This window comes from Neovison vison, chromosome 7, assembly GCF_020171115.1.
Source record: "Neovison vison isolate M4711 chromosome 7, ASM_NN_V1, whole genome shotgun sequence".
NCBI classification, from domain to species: Eukaryota; Metazoa; Chordata; class Mammalia; order Carnivora; family Mustelidae; genus Neogale; species Neogale vison.
This window is the reverse complement of record NC_058097.1, coordinates 103,593,392-103,612,587: the sequence shown is the minus strand read 5'-3', so window position 1 is coordinate 103,612,587 and position 19,196 is coordinate 103,593,392. Positions and strand designations below refer to the sequence as shown.

The 19,196-nt window shown below is 45.1% G+C and overlaps 1 protein-coding gene and 1 pseudogene across 20 annotated transcripts in view; both read right to left on the bottom strand.

The window, feature by feature from the left end:
• The window catches only part of NCAM1 (neural cell adhesion molecule 1), a 301,507-nt gene that overhangs the window by 158,273 nt on the left and 124,038 nt on the right, over nt 1-19,196 (bottom strand). The gene's annotated exons all lie outside the window — the stretch shown is intronic.
• Nucleotides 13,017-13,112, bottom strand: LOC122914680 (annotated as a pseudogene).

Below are 19,196 nucleotides of genomic sequence, written 5' to 3'. Positions count from 1 at the left end.
TAAGTCAAGCAGGACGCTTAAGGGGTAATTTCCTCCCCAAATCTGATAAAACAATTACCCAGAAAGTCAGAGTTTGGAACAATATCTATCCCCATCTGGCATCTCTTCTTTTTCAAAGTGGCAAAAATTTAAAAGCCAGGGGAACAAATACACGGCATCCTGCAGCACCCAACTCAGAGACAAGAAACATGTGCCGACCACGTACCCAGTGCATGGCTTTGCCTGCACTGTCCTCGCAACAACGTGAGTGAATTTCCATGGACAATACTGTGCCTCATGCATACACTAGAGTCCCTAGACCAGAAAACATTCAAGTCAGAGCTCACTTCCCACAAGTTCATCTTTAAAATCCAATATTAAAATATGGAGACTCCAGACTATGTTGGTCAAATCATTTTCCATTGACTCAGATGAACACCACCTACCTTCTCACTGCCACAGAGTTTGGGGGAAGCTTATCTCCAAAGGATCATAGAAGTTCCAGAAAATTCTGAATTTTACTAGGAGTTAATATTCTCTGAGCAAAGGACAATGCAGGTTTAAGGACACAAAAGTTACATCTGCTGGGTTCTATTCCTGGGACTGTTCCAGAAGGCTCCACTCCCTGGACTTGTGCCATCTGGCCAACGTGACCAGGTATAGAATCTCTAGGAGGCGTCTTTTCTTTCTTAGAAGTTAGACCTCCAAAGCATTCATTGAGTGCTTACTCAAAAATGATGGAGTTTTGCACATTTTATTCCAGTTAATTCTCATTACCTGATGACGTTAGTATTCTGAACCCCCTTGAGGGCCCTCCATGACCATCCCGGGAGGCTGGGCTGCTTGGCTATGAGCGTACAGCTATCATGTGGTAGAGCTGGAAGGGGAACTCAGAGACTCCTAACCTTAAAGCTGAGGCTTTTTCTACTCTACCACAGAAAACCACATTCCCCACCGCCCACCCCAAGGATCTCTGCCTTCCACACAAGGGAGCTCAAAACCTCACGCCCATCCAGCTCTCTCTCAGGATTTGATCATTTTCTTAATGTTCATCTTCATCACCAAATAATTCACCAAACGGAACTGCAAGCGGTAAATGTTCTAAAAGATCATGGAGCAAAAGCAGAGAATCCTGACTCCAGCGCAGTCACTCTGGGAACAGTGGGGAGAAACCACGGGTGATTGTTGATGCTGCGTCTCGGCCCACCCCACGCGGCCGCCGCTGCTTTGCCTGCCATCTTCACATCTTTCCTGGGACTCTTTTAGAAACAGATGGGCTAGTGACTGGAGTATTACCAGTTCCAATGTATGCAGCTGCAGCGTCCCAGAATTGCAGAAATAGCAACCTTCTGAATAATTTCTCCTGCCACAGACAACTGCTGCTTCTGTTATAATAATCCCCTTCGCAGGCCTGGGGCATTCTTCCCGTCCCAGAGCCATGGTTCAGTCTATTTTCAACCACAATGGCCTTTTGCAGATCAGCTAAGAAATGCTTCAAACCTGTGGACCACCTGATCTTTGTTTTGTTTTTTCTAAGGCAGCTACACCAGATAATAACATTTGGGTTCAAGGACATTTTATCTTCTTCGGCCATAAAAGAGGAAATCCAAGATGGGGGGCAACTTCACGGTTGTTGTTGGTTCTTCCTCTTACTCATCAAGGACAGGAGCCTTTCTGTGGGGAGCACCTTGCTGAACTGCGCAGGTTAGGACACTAACACAGAGGCTCCCAAAAGACCAAATCTGTATAGAGCAGAAACCTTACTGACCACGTTTTGACCATATAGTCAGACGTATCCAGTTAAGATGCTTGTTGGTACGGGGGTGGGGGTGGGGAGGAGTCGCTATCTCTAACTCAATATTTTCTATTTTCTTCTTCATTTTGAGTGTTTTGCAACCACAAACTACTCATCTGAATAAATGGCCTGATACTGTTTAGAAAGAACTGAAATCACAGTACAGAATCGTAAACCTGATCTGTCATCCATGGAACAAGACGTGGTTTTTCAGATGATCCTTCTCCCCCAGAGACAAAGACTGTGCCAGCTGGTCAAATCAATACATAAATACGAATCTACTAAAATTAGATTTTTATTAAAGTTATGCCAACTGTCTAACTCTGAAGAATCTGGTTTTTCATGATAACAAAGTGTTAAAACACATTATTTCTCTTATTTTCAAATGCATCCTTTTCTTAAAAAGAGCAAAACATTTTATTTACTTATTTATTTATTTGAGAGAGAGCAAACAGAGGGAGGAGCAGAGGGACAAGCAGAATCGGTGCTGAGCACAGAACCCAGAGTGGGACTCGATCTCACGACCCCGCCATGACCATGACCTCAGCTGAAATCAAGAGTCTGATACTGAACCGACTGAGCCACCCAGGCACCCTAAATGCATCATTTTTATAAGAGCTTTATTGAGCTCTAACTCACATCCCAAATAATTCAGCCTTTTAAAGTGCAGTGGTGGGGCAACTGGGTGGCTCAGTGGGTTAAAGCCTCTGCCTTCGGCTCAGGTCATGGTCCCAGGGTCCTGGGATCGAGCCCCGCATCGGGCTCTCTGCTCGGCGGGGAGCCTGCTTCCCCCTCTCTATCTCTGCCTGCCTCTCTGCCTGCTTGTGATCTCTGTCTATCAAATAAATAAATAAATAAATCTTAAAAAAAAAAAAATAAAGTGCAGCGGTTTCTTCTGTATATTCACAGAACCACACAAGTATCACCACTAGCTAATTTTAGAATATTTCCATCACCCCAAAATGTACCCATTAGCAGTTGCTCCCCCTTTTTTCTCCCCCTAGCTCCTAACAATCACTCATCAACTTCCTGCCTGCATAGATGGGCTCACTGTGGACATTCCTTGTAAATGAGTCACACGACATGTGCTCTTGTGTGTCTGGCTTCTTAGCCTAGCCTCATGTTTTCAAGAGTCATCAAGTTCTAGCACATATCTGTACTTTATTCCTGTTCGTAGTCAAATAATATTTCACTGTATGAATGCACACTTTTTAATTTATCCATTAATAAGTCGATGGATACTTGGTTTATTTCCACTTTTTCACTATTGTAAGTAATGCTGCTATGAACATTCTTCACATGGATATATGTCAAGCGTCTCATTTTTCACGAGAACCACAATCTTTGGCAAAGACAGAAGTGTGCATGATGTTATGCCAGTGAACAGAGAAGGTTTCACAGGAAGAAGTGTGAGAGAGCAGGGTAAGTGGGAAGAACCCAAGTAAGGCCCGTGTGGGAATGCAAGGCGAGGCCCGTCCCCCCGGCCCTGTCCTGCCAGCACAGTGGTGACCAGCAGCTGTGTGTCTGTGGGCTTCCAACCTCAACCAAATGCAGCCTCAGTGACAAAGCTTGCCTGTCATCATAGCATCACCCCCCGCCCCCCCCAACCATCCTCCAAACCCATCGTCAGTCCTGGATTATGAACTGGAGAGAAATGTTGGAGCCGAATCCTGAGGACATTCCTCTACGACAGATGCTGATGGGGAGAGACCAAAATGATCCCCCAAAAGGTTTTCTCAGTAAAGACTGAAGCAAGTCAATAGGCAAATCAGATTTTCATTAGCAGTTCCCTTCCACTGTGAAGCACCATCTCCGCCAAATGGAAAGAACTCATTCCAATAAATGGATAAGTTGATAAAAAAAGAATAACCTATTTAGAGTTGAGACATTCCTACACAGTTACAATCTACTTTGTTTCTGTGTTGATTAAATACCAAAGGTATGTTCCAAGCGTCTGAAGTCCTAACTGAAGAAGGTATACATTAACTTCTTCACCCTCCAGTAAAATATTCCTACAGGACTCAAATACATAAGACTCAATTTATTCCACAACTAGAGGTTCAAAAGATCAGTAATTACGAAGCTATGTAGGACAGAGAAATGTTTTGTGTCCTCCAAATTATCAGAGGTAGTTTGCTAACTGTGCCTGTGGACAATGAGCAATGACCCCCAGTTCGGCTTTGTTCTCATTAGAAAGGACTTCGAGTCAAGCTGAAAGGCCACGGAGCCCAGTAGTACCTCATCCAAACCCTGTTGTGTTTTCACAATTGGATCTGTGGTTTTGTAAAGGAATACTCCCCCCCAACATAAATAAAAAATTAAAAAATCACAAACTGACCTGTCTCAAATGCAATACACTCATCACATTATGGTCCTATCCCCCAGCGAAATTACAGCATTTGACTTTCTTATAATTTAAAAAAAAAAAAAAAAAAAGGAGCCAAGAAGCAGCATCAAATTCTATGTGCCTCAACTATTAAGCCTAAATTTTAATGGGATGGCATAAATCACTGCTGCCGTTCTCCCCTTCCCTACAGACAAAAGAAGTGTACCCATCCCTCTTCCCATCCCCCATGGAAACAAAACAAAAACCTGGGTGGGGGGGGCGCTCCACACAGTCGCAGTACCCACCAAGGAAGGATAGTGGGGCCAGTGGTGGGTTTGCATTTAGAAAGCTGAAAACAGATTTGAAGGGGAAATGGACACACATAGGACAAAAGAAGCATCTAACCCAAGGGTTAGCCACTGCCTCTTTAGGTAAAGGCCCCTGAGCTACAGATAAATTATATGATTGTAAAACTATATTTGAATTATTAAAACAAAGTAAAAAATAAAATAGTATTTCATACATATGAAAATTACATAAAAGTCTAATTTCAGTGTCTTTAAATAAGTTTTATTGGGGCACCTGGGTGGCTCAGTGGGTTAAGCTGCTGCCTTCGGCTCAGGTCATGATCTCAGGGTCCTGGGATCGAGGCCCGCATCAGGCTCTATGCTGGACGGGGAGCCTGCTTCCCCCTCTCTCTCTGCCTGCCTCTCTGCCTGCTTGTGATCTCTGTCAAATAAATAAATAAAATCTTTAAAAAAAAAAAAAAGAAATCACATGTTTAAAAAAAATTTAAAAAATAAAGTTTTATTGGAACATATCCTTGTTCATTCATTTACATATTGCATAAGGTTATTTGTGAGCTACAAAGGCTGAGCTGAGTTGCCCTGGAAGAGACCAGATGGCTTGCAAAGGCCATTAACAAATTATTATCGAGTCTTTTACAGAAAAAGTTTGCAGACCCCTTGCCTAACCTAGCCAAAGGGTACATTCCATCCCAAATCTCTAAAATGAATCTCAAGAAACAGAACAGGTTATAAACCACCCATTGTCGCTGGGTGGGTAGGGAGGCCATGCACTTGCAGAGAGAGGCAGCTTAGATGGCATTCCTGTTCCAAAGAAGCACAGAAAAGAATCAGACACACCAAATTTACGGGGTTGAGAGTTTCTGCCGACAAACGACTTGTCTCGTTTTATAAATTTGTTTCAAGCAGCACAGCTTATCAGTGAACACAAGAACGCATTAGCTGCCCACAAATTAGCATTTAGTACAATTATCTACAAAAGGGACAAGGAATCCATTTACATTTCAAATCTTCTTCACTCCATTTAGCCTGAAACTTTTTTCAAGAACAAACACATTCAGGAACACTAGATAACTACTTCTTATCAATTTGGACGCCATTTTAATCCACCCTTAATAATGCGGCCCTTGTGTGAAGGGGGAGGAAGGAAGCAACTGGGGAAACAGAATGGTTAGTGAACCGAAATTGGAAGACCGGCAAGGTCTCCACAATAGCCAGCGCTGTGATGTCAAAGTTTCATTAATTGGATGTGTTAATGAACCACTCCCTACGTACTCCTGTTTCCTTAACTCTGCTGCGCTTACCAAGGGAATGCAGTGCTCTGTGTCTTTCTCCGGATTCAAAATTAACACGCAGGAAAACGTCTGTGACCAAACAGCATAATCTGAACATCAGCTACTTTTTTGTGTGTCCAATAATCAAGCAGGTATGTTTCTGTTCTTATGTGGCAATAAAGAAATACCCCAAATGCAAGATTCCAAAGGCGCTCAAAATCCTGGAATGGGAATGAAAAGACTTTTCATAGTCGATCTGGTCTTAAGAAGATTCTGTTCCAGAAATCTCAGCTGTACTCTTCACCTTCCCCATGAAATTGCTAATCGGCGGCTTGCCTTCCGCGGCTCATTTATGCACAATAGTAGCATGATGGCCTAATTTTTAATCAAAATTTGTTCGCGCTGAAACCCTTCGGTTCTTTTTAAAAATTTTTTTAATCATTCAAAGTAAATAAGTAAATACCAACTTGCAAGAGAGGCACAGATGGCTGGGCGACCGAGAGGAGGCCCAGATGGTGCACCAACATGCCCGTGAGCCAGTCATCCCGTTCATGGCTTCCAAACTGACAGCGGCTAGGATTAACACCACCTTGACAGCCTCCCCGCCAGCCGAGGAGCGCACAAGACCGGTGAGTGGGCCAGAAAAGATCGGACGCAAGGCATCCGCGTCTCACCTCACTGTCTGCGGCCAATGTGACTCCAAGTTCCATAGGGACTGAAATGGCCCAGCCTCCTTCGTGGCTCTTACAGGTCAACCGTGTCTCCAACACCACATGCGTGTTTGTGCGGGGGAATATGTGTGCCCAGATGTGTCCTCCTGTGCAGTCTAACTTCTAATGTTTTCTTGAGGACAATCCCTATCACATTTGTAATTTGTTTCAGGGGGAAAAATGAACTCCTCTTGAGAAATTAAGCACAGAGGGAATAATATTCCCTAAGTCCCTAAGGAACTTTCTCACATGACTAAAAAAGTGCAATTATTATTCCTGACATTTTACAAAAGTAGAGTTTATTACAGTCTTCTGAACAAATAATGGGTTTGCAGAACTAGGAAATATCCACATTTCCCTTTGTTTTTATCAGGGTACAAATCTCTACTTAGGGGGAAATAAAAACAAACATACCAGTGTTCTTAATCAATTTGTAGAAAGGACTAACCAGAATACCATGTAAATAGGCTAAAGTTTGCAAACAGAACAGAAATGCTCAGTGTTTGGAAATGAGCTTATTCATGGGGCACCTGGGTGGCTCAGTCTGTTAAGCATCTGCCTTCAGCTCAGCTCATGATCCCAGGGGTCCTGGGATCAAGCCCTACCTGGGCAGGCTCCCCACTCAGCAGGGAGTCTGCTTCTCCCCCCTCCACCAAATAAATTTAAAAAAAAACTTTTAAAAAGAAGATGAGCTTATTCACATCATAAAATAATACAAACTATTTAGGAGGAATATGCCAGGAAACAGCAAATCCAAATTTATGAAGTTCTATAACCCCGGGCCTCAGCTTCCCAACAAGGAAAGTGGTGTTGAAGCGTAGACTGTGGTCTCAAAATGAGTTAATGCCCTAAAGCTGCTGGCACACTGTAGCACTTGAAGGTGTCAACCATTATTACTTAGTTATTAGAATTATTTCTCAAGTTTCAATCACATTTTCTTCCAAAGAATCTTACTTTTTTCCCATACATCAGGAGAGAAAAGAAAAGCAGTTGCTGAATAAGCATAAAGGCGGGCAAAAAAGAATGGGGAAATTAAATAATCAGCAAAAAGAGGGGAGGAAACAGAAGAAAGTGTTAACACTTGGATTTATAATGAAGGAGCAACACACCATGCAACCATCATTTAGAAGAAATCATAGAGGAGCCCAGTTAAACATGGAAAGAAGTGGAGTCTGAAAGTAACCGAGGAAAATAACAATGCTATTAAAAACAAGGTCACACCTTTAGTGGTGCGAACAGCCAATGTGGGAATTCGAGCCATTATGGAAGAATCTGCTGGCTCTTTCATATCTCATTTTAAAGCTTTTCATAATTATTCAAACCTCCTGGCACTGCCACACAGTGGAGACCGTAGGAACTCTGGGATGGTCACCAAGGAACACTCTAGAAGTAGGTAAGTACGCCAAGGCCGAGGAACAGCAATTATATTGAGCTCTTTCCAGGTCAAAGGCAAAGCTGGTAGATCTTTCCTTAAATCGGCCAAGAAAGTGTAGGTTCAGTCCTCCAGGTACAAATAAGCTGGATCCTACTAATTTGAATTCAATCATGATCCTATCTGGGACAAAGAGAGGGAGACAGAAAAGGAGGAAGTGATCTCTTTTTAACACATTCTTTTATTACCTGGAAGCGGGGTCAAAGACTGGGATGGGTCATTCAGGAGCATTCTAGGAAAACCTGGATTATAGTTTCCATGGCAAACCCCCAAGGATGAGTCTAGAAACTAACATGCTAGGAGAGGCACTGCTGGGTGGCCTCCACCAGCCACAATGCACGAAGTTCGGGCTGGGAGGCTGGCTGATGAGAAGCTGGGATTCTTCCATGGACAGGACTTCAAACAGCCTGTCTGTTCGCTAAAAATAAAAATCACTTCAAGCAAGCGTCCCATAACCAGTTAGGGAACCTAGTGCTTTCACTCTTTGCTGATGTGGGTTTGGTGGAGATTTGCTTCTTCTGTTGCTCATGTTTTTCAACCCCTTTTGTCTTTTCTGGTTTGTTTGCTCATTCACATTGCTCCGTTAGTGAGCTGAAGAAGTTACTGTAAGCAGAAGTAAGGTGTTCTAGCTACTGGTCCAGGAAAGCCTCTGGTGAATGTGACAGGACCGTAGTCATCGGCAGGTGAACGCAAGTGACATAATTCAGATTGGGAACGCCACACCCACTGCTCAGCAGACAACAAATCTATTGCTTTCCTCAACACCCTCCCATCTTCGGTGTGCTCGCTAGTCCTCTGCCCAGATTTCTTCAAGGTCTTCTTTATTCTTTCTTGATGGACAGTCCATGAGGCACCAGAATATCATAGTTAAGATCATGGACTCCAAAACCAAGCTACTTAGGTTTGTCTCCAAGCTCCACTAAATAAGTATGACTTTGGGAAAATTAATGTCCCTGGACCTTGGTTTTCTTCCCTGCAAACTGGGGGGAAAATATTGGTGTCACCCTTTTAATGTCATTTTGAGGACTCAATGAGTTTCTCTCATAAGCATTTCATCTCTTAGCATTGTGGGGATATGTGCCAGGGAAAGGAAGCAACTTCCATAAGGGTTCTTCTAAGCAATGGTCCTATGCAGTGGTTTTAATGATCTCTGAACCTGAAGACTGTCCAGTCTTTGTCTCCTCCACCATCATTCTCCCATGTTCCTGATTCCCAAGTCCAGCTGTCTGCCCAACCTATCTTCTCAAAATTCTCATGAGCCCTTCTTGAAATTCTCAAGAAATCCTCAAAATTCTCTTGAGCCCTTAAACCCAACCAGCTCACTCAAATGGGAACACACTATGTTCCCTCTCATGCCAGTCCCTTTGTTCTCCACCAATTCTTGAAACGGCTGTCATTATTCTGATCTCAGGTCCCACGTCACCTTCTCAGGGAAGCCTCACTTGACCAGCCTCGCCTTCCTCACCCCTGCAAACCGTTCCCTATCTTAGTAGCCTTTTTTTTTTTAAAAATATTTTATTTATTTATTTGACAGACAGAGATCACAAGTAGGCAGAGAGGCAGGCAGAGAGAGAGGAGGAAGCAGGCTCCCTGCTGAGCAGAGAGCCCGATGCGGGACTCGATCCCAGGACCCTGAGATCATGACCTGAGCCGAAGGCAGCGGCTTAACCCACTGAGCCACCCAGGCGCCCTCTTAGTAGCCTCTTATAGCTTATTCACGGCCCTGATCACCGTATCTGAGATGACCTTCCTCATTGATTTGTTTACTTATAGACACATGTCTCCTCTGCTAGAATAAAGCTCGATGAGCCCAGCCATCCTGTGCTGCTTATTGCCACATCCCCGGAAGCTAAGACAATAGCTTGAGCTTAGTACGTGCCCAGTGTTTACAAAATGAATTTGCTGGATAAATTCCATACCATAAATTTCATGACACTGCATACATTTCAGAAATTTTCTCTCTTGTTGAGTTGCTTAAGAAATACTTTCATCAATTATGTCTAAAGATGAAAAGCCTTGGCACTTCATCATAGAAGATGCTTCAGCCATCTGAAATACTGAGATAGGAAAGACATGAAGTCTCTCTCTGGGTTTCTTTCTTGTACACTTAATACTTGTGTACTTAACGTAGAAGCTTACGTAAGTTCATTGTAAATGCGTCTTGATGACAATCGTGATCCTACTGTGATTTTAGGTATTTATGTCAAAACAAATGTCCACAAATAGCAAGTAAATGTATTTTGACATAAATGCCTCCTGTCCTTTAACAAACAACTCAATTGTTTTCACTAACAGCTATTCTAAAATGTGTTCTCAAAAAAACCCACAGCTCCTAGCCTTAGGACAAAGAGTAAAAACAAGTCCAATTCATCTCTTAGCCAGTTTCAGTAAATGACAAGTTGATATGCTAACAGCTCCCAGTGAAACTGGCAATCATCTGACAGGTACGTGGATCACTCAGCTTACAGGAGAAAATATTGGTTGACTCCTAATTTGATTATCACTCTTTATATTAGCTGGGTGACTCTATTCATTTTGCTTGACCTCAACAAACATTTATCAAATTTCTACTCTGTGTCCCATCTCTCAGTGAAGTCCTGGACAGAATACAACTGCTAAGACACAGAACGTGCCCTCAGATGAGTTAATATTTGTACATGTGCCTGGCATACAGTGGATGCCCAATGAAAGTATGCTGAACGCACTAAAGCAGAAAACGACATTAGATAACGGCATTAGAAAGATTTACAACATCCCCTGGGGCTTGCGGCATGGAGGGAGAGAAGGAACCTGAGGTCTGGACTCATGGAGCATGTGGGAATCCCAGCTCTGAGACTTGCTAGCCGTGGCATCTCCAGCAAACTTTATAACCCATCAGGTTCAATTTGATCCTATGTAAAATGGGGATCAGAAGTCCTATGCCTTGCAGGATTGGCTCTTGGGGCATTAGATATGCTATTTATCAGCCACTGTGTTTGGCGCAGGGCAGTGGCTCAACAAACGGCAAGCAGGAAGCATGGAAGAGAGATCGTGGGGAGCAGGCTGTGCTTTGAACCAAAGCTGTGGTGGGAGAGACAGGTGAAGGCCTTCCAGGTAGAGGATGTGCTGTGAGCAGAGCCTGGAGGAGAGCAGTGTGGGCCTTACCTGTCTGGGGGTAGTGAATCTCTCGTCTACCATGTTAGACTAGCCAGAGACAAGACAGCAGAATACAAGGTAAGGTACAGGCGTGGGCTGAGGGCTTTGAACCCCAAACCCAGGAGTTTGTAAATCTGCACCGTCAGGTAAGCAGAGATCCGCTGAGAGTCAGGGGCAGGGAGTACAGAAACTGCCAGAAAATCGAACCATGTGTTTAGAAATTCTGCAAAAGCACAGAGTCGGAAGGAACCTGAGGGCTGATCTGGTCCAATGGTCACATTTTTAGAGATCAGGTAATGAATACTCAGAGTGCACAGGAAACGTGTTCTGAATCCCAGACAAGCTGGCACCAGTGTCCAGACTGGAACCCAAGCCTCCTGTCAACCTAGAACTTTGTCCCCAAGGCCACCAAAATATGGGGTGTATGGCCACCAAAACGCAGCATTTTACTTATGTGTGTGTGCACACACACAACCACATCATGCTTACAGGAAAATACCCATCAGTGGAGTGTAGATACTGTGGTGACAGGGAACGACTTTCTCTGCGACAGAGAAGCAGACAGCTGCAGGAAGCTCTCCCCAGCCATCAGCCCTCTCTCCAGAAGGGGCCCAACCTCTCCCTCCATCCTGGCTCCTACTCTACTAGCAGACCGGCTCAGCCCCACCCCCGCCCCCACCGCCCTGCCAAGCCTGTATCTTACAAACATTCATCAAAGTTAAGTAACACTCTACGGAAGCAAAGAGATAAATCCAGAAAGTGAGGTTTCCTACAGGACCGGTGTGAGAAGCTCGGCAAATCAATGGCATTAGAAATCAAAAGCAGGATCTGCTTTTTATAGGGAAAGAGAGTACGAGGCATACCAACCAAATGTAACGCGTGAGCCTTGCTGGGATCTTGAATTAAAAAAAGAATACAGTAGCTGTAAAAAGACAGAACAGACCGAGAAATGCGCATGAGGCCTGGAGAGTAGAGGAGATGCAGGAGCGTGGCTCACGGCCTGTGTGACGGTGGCACGGTCGCTATGTAGGAAAATGCCCGTCTTTTTAGAGATGCCTACTAAAATAAAATACGTAGTGGCAAAACAACAAGATGTCTAAGATTCGCTTCAGGGACTTTGGGCAAATAATGAGGGCAGATGAAGAGAGCAGGGCAGGATCTTAGTAACTGTTGAACATGGGTCATGGGTACATGGTGTTCTGTTGTATACTCCACTTTGAGTAAGTCTGAACGTTTCTTGATAAAAAAGATCAAACTAAGACACAAAGGATGCTTCACTAGCCTCATATCCCACGGCTGGACATGCTGGTTCAGCCTACTGCACTTGACCGTTGGGATCCTTCCTGAGCCCTGGTCCGTTCTCCCCCTCCTCTGTTTCTCTGAGTCCGCTCACCCGCACTCAATGCCTCCAGTAAGCACCCAAGGGTACCCATCGCCCCGGCCCTGACCTCTGAGCCGAGCTGCGGCTGGCAGTGCTGTTTACTCACGCGCGCGTTCACCCGAGCACACCACACGCACACTCACCAGACCGAACACACCAAACCCCCTTCTCTCCCATGGGTTTCCCCCCCTTTATTCCGCATTCTAGGGAAGAGCCCCGCCCCCCTTGCCCCCCGCCCCGCCCTGATGTCCATGCCTCACTGTCCCCATTCCCCACTTCTCACTGATGACGTGTTCTGTCAATCCTGTCTGAGAAAGGCACCTCACGTCGATCCCCGCCTCGTTACGGCACTGCCGGAGACCCCGCCCAGGCCCGCAACGCTGCGGGTGCGGGGCGTACAGCCTCGGCTCCTCTCCCGGCCGGCAGCCAGCTCCGAGCCAGGCCATACTCAGCTCTGCTGCCCCGAGCACTTCCTGAAGTCCGGCTGGCCTTTGCCCGAGCTGCTTCCAGACCTCCCTGCCCACTCCTTCAGAGCCCAACTGGTCTGCCTCCAAATTCCTGTGGCTCTAAGAGCAAAAATCCATATATAAAAACACCGAATATCGACCCCAAGTCATACATTCTACTAGGTACTTCATCTGCATTTTATTTAAGCTTTACAACAGATTTTTTAACTTAAATTAAATGACAACATATTTTTAAGAAACAGCTATTATTATCCATTCTACAGATAAAGAAACTACACTTGATCTTAGCCAAAAGGCCGAGAAGCAATACAGATAAAGAAACTGAGGCACAGACAGATTATAGTCATTTGCTCAGGGTCACACAATCTGGCAAGGCACAGGTTGTGAACCTAGAGGGTCAGATTCTCAAGCAGGGGTAAGAAGGCTAACCTCACGGATTCCCTAACATGAGATCCTTCATTGGAGATACTCAGTCTGCGGGCAAGGTAAACACGCAAACACAAAAATTATATCATAGCCAGATAAGTGCTCAATCAGAGGAAGGTACCAGGAGAAAAGCAAACGCTGGGAACGCCGTCATGCGCTTTGTCTGGGGGTGGGGGGATCAATGACTCAGCAGAAATCCATCAGGGCACCCAGCAAATACTCATTTATAATGGATTGGCTAGGCTGTTCTTCAATCACAACCCCTTTACAAAATTACTGGGTTTTGCTAAGACCTCAGCTAAATGATCAGAGTTGAGTCTCTCTCTGTGCTCCAGATTATCAAGAAATCTTAACTACAAACCTCAAAGGTCCCATTTACTGAAAGCCACCTAGCAGCTTGAAGAAGAGAATGTAAAATGCATTTCATTTTTAAAAGTTTATATTATTTAATAATTCAAAAACCAGATACTATTTTCTTTTCCTATAAAAACACTGTATACATGAATACTGTTTTTCTGAAAATAAATAAATTGGAAAAAAATAATTAAAAAAAAATAAAAAACAAAACAAAACAAAAAAAAAAAACACTGTATACAAATATAGCTATGGCTTCCTGCATATAAACATAGTATTAAAGATTTCCCTCCACGTGTCTCTTTATTTAGAAAGTGTGCTAGATGTTCCTGTCCACATGACTTAGAAAAGACTAGATCACAGCCAGCGGAGCTGTTTCAGAGTCAACAGAAAATATCTGCTTGCTCTCCCTTTAGTCCAGTTCCAATGGCCCAGACACCCCTGCTGTCCTGCTTGCTTCTAGCCCATCGGCCCTGGGCATGGCAGGGTCAGGGCTGGAAGGAGCTGTCCAGTGAATCACAAGCCCAAATTGCTTGTGAAGCATAGGAATGTCACCCAAATGTGGGCCTCCATGTCACCTGTTACCATGGGAGAAACAGGACGTGCACAAATGGGGGTGCAGGGCGGTGTGAGAGCCCTGTCCTGCGTGCGTGAAGATCACACAAGCGCAGCCAAGGAGAGCCACTCCTCGCTCTGACGGCAAGGAAGATGGAGGAGACTGTGTAGCCAGGCTCTGAGGATAAAGAGGCCCAGGGCGTGGAGGTGTGTACAGCACCCAAAGCTGAAGACAGCAACACGCATCTCCATCATCCCTGCCAGGATTTCAGCCGACCTAGAAGTCTGACTTCCGTTTCTGATCAAAATGGTGCCAAACGGGAGGACTTCTCTCCCGACTCTACCACCCAAATCTGTTCAGCCTTTTTTTGCCCTTGATGTTGTCCTTGTTTAAGCTACCCAATGGGTCCACCGCTAGCTACCGGCCAAATGGTCAGCAGCTGAAGCCTTCGTCTCTCCCGTCATCCATCATCTCTCTTTGTTGCTGTAGCTGCTGCTCTAACTGCCTCAGGAGGGCTCTGTTTTTCTCTGTGTCTGAAGGAGCGCGATAGTACTTATCTGCTACCACTGCTTTATCTCTTCCTAAGCCCCGGTAACTGCAGCAGCCTGCAGGTGTGTTTTTGGGGTGGAGGGATCCCCTGCAGAGCCCACAGCACAAGGCCGTTTCCCATTGGCCAGGGGGGCTGTGGAAGGAGGAGGACCCCAGGACTGCAGGGCCCTCGGCGGTGGGGAGGCCATTGCCCGGCGCCGCCGCCCACCTGCAGGGCACCCTTTACAACCGCCTATTTGCTCCAGTCCATCTGCTTATTTGCTTTTGAGTAAAAGGCTGTGAAACATTCCTTCCCGTCAGAGACGGAATGACTCTGTGTACCTGATTGTGCCAGGCAGGTGCTGAGCGAGCGCGCCTCCCTCCCATAAAAGTCAGCCGCTAGCGTTCCTACCTAGAGAAAAGAGACGGGCGTTTTTCAACGTTCAAAGGGAAGCCTTCCAAAGGCTCGGGAATAAAGACTCTCTCCCCAGCTGTGCTCATAAGACCATCAATCTTCGGCCGCAGAACCTTCAGCAAGGAGCTGCCTAACAGTGACAGGGTGGGAGGGAGGGACGGAGACCGGGACAGAAACTCAAGTTTCAGAATAAAAGGAAAAAAATGTTCTCCTGTTGCACTTGGCGCCGTGAAAGAGCTAAGATTCTCCGTAGCCCACTGACCGTTTTTTCTCTTTCTCTCTGAAACAAGCTTCCCCTGAGTGGGCCTTCTCTGTGCTGAACTGGATGCCAGAAAGAAAAGGCGTGTGGGCAGCGCATGGTGGGTTTTCCACGCTGCCCTGTGCCTGCAGCGCGAATGAAGGGGCCTCCGTGGGGAAGGCAGGGCGCCCTGGAACGGCACCAAATCATGCTGATGTGTGTGACGGACGCAAGAGAAAACTGCATGCCTGGCGTCTACAAAGACAACTGGAAGGACCAGGTACTTTCTAAGTACTCTGTGTTTGCTACCCATTTGCGTTGTCACTTATTAACAAGCCGGGCGCCGAGCGCTTGGGAAGAATTTATAATAAAGACTTAAATGAGCCCATTCTATCCACAGAGTGATTTATTGCCAAGTTAAGGTGGTTGTCGATGTTAGCCTTTAGCCTTTTAGTGCTAGTATCCTGCGGGAGCCTAGTTTGAGAACCAGGCTGTGAACCTGCCAGCTCCCACTGCCCAACAAAGAAGGGGACTCCCTGGTGACAGTCACAAGGCCTGTTATGTAATCTCACTCCTTTCTTCCAGTAGCCAAGCGTAATGACGGATTTGTCTAAGATGAAAAAGCAGTTTTCCACCTAGACCATAGTGTCTTCATTTTATGCACCATCACTCCCCCGCCCCCACTGCCTCCAACAAACAGGCAGGCTGGGAGGGAGATGGTCAGACATTTTTGACCCTCCAAGTACCTCCCACTGGTAACTACCTTTGAATTTAAAGACCATCAGCAGACTTTTACATTATTGTCATTTTATTTGGAAACTGACTCAGATCTGCCTGGATCCAAATCCCGATTCCACTACTTGGTCGCAGTGTACCACTGGATGTATTAGTTTTATTCCCCGTGCCTCAGTTTCTTCACCTATAGAATGAAGTCATAGTAACAGCAAGAGTACTTGCCTCCCAGGGCGGTGGTAATGATTCGATTCCCCACAAAGCACTTGGCACGGTTTTGGTTTTTTTGTTTTTGTTCTTTCTTCTTCCTCTTTTTTTTTTTTTTAAATTACCCACTAGTCTTTCATTTGAGGAGCAACATGGCTAGCTGACTTTCTTTCTTTCTGTCCTTCCTTCCTTCTTTTAAAGAGTCACTGATTTATTTGAGAGAGCGTGAGAGACAGAGACCATGAGCAGGAGGGCAAAGAGAGAAGGTAAGTATGAAGCAGACTCCAGGCTAAGCACAGAGTGCCAAGTGGGGCTCGATCCTGTGACCCTGAGATCATGACTGGAGCCCATACGTAGAGTCAGATGCTTAATCGACCGCACCCCCCAGGCTCTCGCCGCGTGGCACTCTGGTTGAAAACTTATTCGTCTCTTCCACTTTCTTGTGATATCTTGGGAAAGCCCATTTTTCTTTGCCTCAACTTTCTCATCTGTAAAATGCAGAAAATCACAGTCCCTACCTCACAGCCACACGCTATGTTTCAATGAATTAATGTGAGGAATTCAGGACAGTGTCTGGGAAATCATACATGATGAATAGAAGTTAGCTATCCATGTCCACAAGCTGCAACTATGAAAGTACCATCATCCAGAAGCCTTCAGACAAGGGTAGAAATTAATGGTGTTACACCCGATCAATACATCTTGAATCAGAACTCCATTTTTTACTCAAGAAGAATCACTGGAAGATAGCAGAGGATACTCATCGCTGTGTTTTTCTTTCTCACTTCCATCTCTTTCCTTTTCTAACTTCTTTTTCCAGGAGGTATTGAAAAGGAGCCTCTCTGGCTAGACAGCCTGGGCATGAATCCTCCTCCCACCTTTTGTGATTGTGAGCAAGGCAAGCCACCTCTAATTTTCTGTGAAATGGGGAGCAGAAATCTGCTTCGTCAGACTTGAGGATTGAATGAGATATTGCTGTGCGTTGGAAGGAGCCAGCAGTTCTAATCATTCATGTTCCAGTATTTTCTGATTCATGCCTCATTACAGTCTTCAGTACCAAGCGCGGACACGAACTTGCTGAATGATTATCTCCCATTGCCTCTCCTATAGCTATGCCTTCTAACCTACTTCCTTCCCCCTAACATTTGCATTTCAGCCTCCTTATCCTCTCAGGCATGTCTAACACCCAGTTATTAGGACATCTCTTCCTGAGGATATGACCGCAGCAGTGAACTGTGCTCTGGCATAGGAACCCGGAGTGGCCTAGAGAAAACATGAGTCCAGTAAAACATCCACGCTACACTGTCCTGAAATCAACCGTTTGGGGCCAAAGATATGCCTGGCAGAAAGCAACTGAAATGGGACCAGAGAGGGCCCTGAGCTGGGAGGCCATGGGGTATATGATGCAAATGTTTTGGGTGAATGGGTCTGTCTCACCAGTTGGATCTGAGGCAGCTGCTTAACCCTGTTGAGGAACGCTTAGCTTCTAGGTTACAACAGACTTATTCTACATGGTCTATACTAGTGGGGGAGGTTCCCTTAGATGGACTGGATCTTCCAGGACATCAAACTTGTGACAACGACCCAACACTGCCCACCCCACCCACGCTCCAAATCATGCCGTTCTGCTCCACGCTCTCCCTCTCCACCATCATCATAAGCCTCGGCTACCATGCCATGTAATTTTGTTTACTTATGCTTACTGTTTATCATCTACTTCAGTCCCCCCTAGAATGGGAGCTCGAGAGAAGGAATCTCTGCTGTTCTTTTTGCTGATGTAACCCAAGTACCCAGAACAATACCTGACCCACGGTGTTGCTCAGGGAGCATTTGCCAAGCAAATGAATGAATCACAGTCAAAACAGAACATTAGATACACCACGCCTAGAAGTGTCAACTTTTGGGGAGTCCCGTGTTGGGTAGAATTTAAGTTTCCATCCAAGTTCCCATAATGTCGTCAAATTTTAATTCAAAATGTTTTTATCTCTTCCTTTTCCCCAGTCCCTTTACTATGTAGGAGCTAGAATTTAGGGCTTTGTAGACATAACTCCCAAGTAAGACATGCAGACTTGACTTTGCCCAGCATGGCCCCAGATGGGGTAGCTGTGTGACCCACACTGTGGCCACAGGGCATTGCACAGGTGTCAGGAAGGAGGGGAAAACAGCTGGACAATTATCCCCATCCACTGCTCCCTTGGCCTTCATGTTTCTCGCGTTCCCTACGAGTTCAAGAGTTCATTCGTTGCATTTCACTACAAATCATGTTGCAGAAAGTGAAATAATGTGCTGTGTGGTTCTAAATCTTCTTTTCCACAAACTTTGCTGTCTTGCCCTATTGTTCAGTGATGCAAAACTTCTCCTTTACAGAACATGTATTAGTCTTGACCCCATTAATATGGGTCAGTCATATTCTACGTAATAATGCATGCAAGGCGAAGCCATTGCGAATGTTAACTGAAACACACAACCAACAACATTCTTCCCTGCTGGGGTCTTTGAGTTTATCAAGTAATAGTCCATAGCATAATGCAATATAAATGAGCCCAGAGAGAACAGCTAAAAACTACTTTCTCGAAACTACTTACTGAGATTATGAAACAAAAACAATGGGAAACAACACAACTTACAGACAGCCAGAAAAACTCCAATTACTCAAGGCCCATGAACCCCCATACATTCTAAAGATGTTCTTTTCATCAATCTGCATAATAGTACTTTGGATGTTCTGAAAAATCCATTTCTTTTCTTTTTTTTCTACACAATAAGAAAGCCTTAGGGACAAGAACCCTGCGAGGTGCTTTGGGGGAAGAAAAATGCATCAGAATCCTTGGTTAGGCTTTCTTGGGCTCAATTAATCAAAACAGCAAGCATGATCTTCTTCCTTTGGAAAAATATATCTTTTTCATGTTATGATTATCACTGGTAGGTATCTTCAT